This window comes from Mandrillus leucophaeus, unplaced genomic scaffold (assembly GCF_000951045.1).
Source record: "Mandrillus leucophaeus isolate KB7577 unplaced genomic scaffold, Mleu.le_1.0 Scaffold3, whole genome shotgun sequence".
Lineage (NCBI taxonomy): Eukaryota > Metazoa > Chordata > Mammalia > Primates > Cercopithecidae > Mandrillus > Mandrillus leucophaeus.
Genome location: NW_012103142.1, coordinates 6,716,202 through 6,718,185, shown reverse-complemented (window position 1 = coordinate 6,718,185; position 1,984 = coordinate 6,716,202).

Genomic DNA, 1,984 nt, shown 5'->3' with positions numbered 1-1,984 from the left:
AGCGATGAAGTAGGTGGGGAAGTTGGGGGAGGGGAAGCACATTCAACTGGAAGGGAGACAAAGGAGAGAGGCAGGAGGAGGGAGAATGAAGAGCTGGGGAAGGAGCTTTGGAAAAATATGGGAAAGTAAAGGATAGGGCGACAGAAGGAGAGGATGAGGAGTGGGCCAGCACCACGCAGAAAGCAAGAAGGAAGAAGGGGACAGGAAATGCAGAAACAGAGGGGAAGGACAAAGAAACTAGAACATACAGAGGCTTCGAATAAAAATCAATTCATCTCAAAGTGTTCAGCGTTTTCATGAGGCCGTGAGACTGAAATAGGAAGAGGCCCTTTATTTTCTTAGGAAGAGAACACAGACCGGAGGTGGGAGAGGAATGGTAGGGAATTTTCCAAACAAAGACAGGGCCTGTGGCCTCTCAAACTGCCCCCACCTCATGCTCACTGAAGCGTTCACACTGCAGCCCTGAACTCTCTCACAAAGAGGGTGAACTCCATCCAGAGAGGGGGGATCCAGAACCCATGCTTGCTTTCCATCCCAGCTGAGGGCTGGAGAGTGAGACTGCAGAGCTGGGGTTTAGGACGTGGCCTCGGGGACAGGGTAGGCAGGAGGTCAGCAAGGTTTAGAGAAGATGGATATATTGGGTTGGGTGAGAGGCCTGGTGCTGGGAGTGGGTTTGTTACAGAGAAATGCCTCCAGGGCCTTGTCCAGGGTGATCCTTGGCCACCGGGGTCCTGAGGGGACTGGCGCTGCATGCCTCAGGGATGCAGTATAAGGAAATCTGGGGCTCCCCAGCTTCCTGCTCTGGCCTTCTCCTCTGGACATGCTTGTGTTGCCATAAGGAGAGACAGAAACATCAGCAAAATCAAATCAATGCTTCCAACTGTATCCCTAGCCCCTCCACTCCAGCCAGATTTGGAGATGCTACAGATACTCCCCTCCCCAAGTAAAAACTATCTTAACTCTTGACACCTTGGGGTTCAGGGTACACCTTGAACACCTTGGGGGCCTGGGTACAGGGTGGGTAGGAGGTGAGAAATGATTCCCCTTCTTCTCGCTGGAAAGAGAAGGCCTTGGCCAGGGGACAGAGCTCAGGGACTCTGGCCACTCCAGTACCTGCCCCTACAGAGGTCAGAGAACGGCAGGGCTAGCCCCTGGTACAGAGCGCTGAAAGGAGGGTTCCCCTCCAACTTCTGACTGGTGCTGGTTGAGAGACTGAACAAACTAACCCACTGAGTTTGTTTCCTCACCGCAAAGTGGGTCGAATGCGGTCTGCTTATGATGCATGGAAGGGATGCAGTACTCCCTGGGGTTTACAAGAACTCACAGAATGGCAGCAAGGTGAGTTAGAAATATCCTGGGCACCTGTTTTTAACAAATTCATTCACTCCTTCATTGCACACATGGTTATTGAGTGTCTGCTATGTATGTAACAAGCACTGTGGATACATCATTACACAAGACAGATTCTCCATCTCCCCAGCAGACATTTCCGTGTGTGGGGGGGGGTTGGGGTGGGGAGGGAGCACAGTACAGAGTAAACAATAAATAGTTAAATAATATAGCAGAGGGAATTTAGTGCTAGGAAGAACATAAAGCCAAAGAGGGAGATAAGGAGGGGGGGGATGGAATTTTAAATCAGCTGGAGCATATGTATGAAAATGGGCCGGGTGTGGTGGCTCACGCCTGTAATCCCAGCACTTTGGGAGGCTGAGGCGGGTGGATCACCTGAGGTCAGGAATTGAGATCAGCCTGGCCAACATGGTGAAACCCCGTCTCTACTAAAAATACAAAAATTAGCTGGGCGTGATGGCGCGAACCTGTAGTCCCAGCTTCTTGAGAGGCTGAGGCAGGAGAATTGCTTGAACCCAGCAGGTGGAGGTTGCAGTGAGCTGAGATCGCGCCATTGCACTCTGGCCTGGTGACAGAGCGAGACTCCGTCTGAAAGAAAAGGAAAGAAAAATAAAGGAGAAAGAAAAATAAAGGG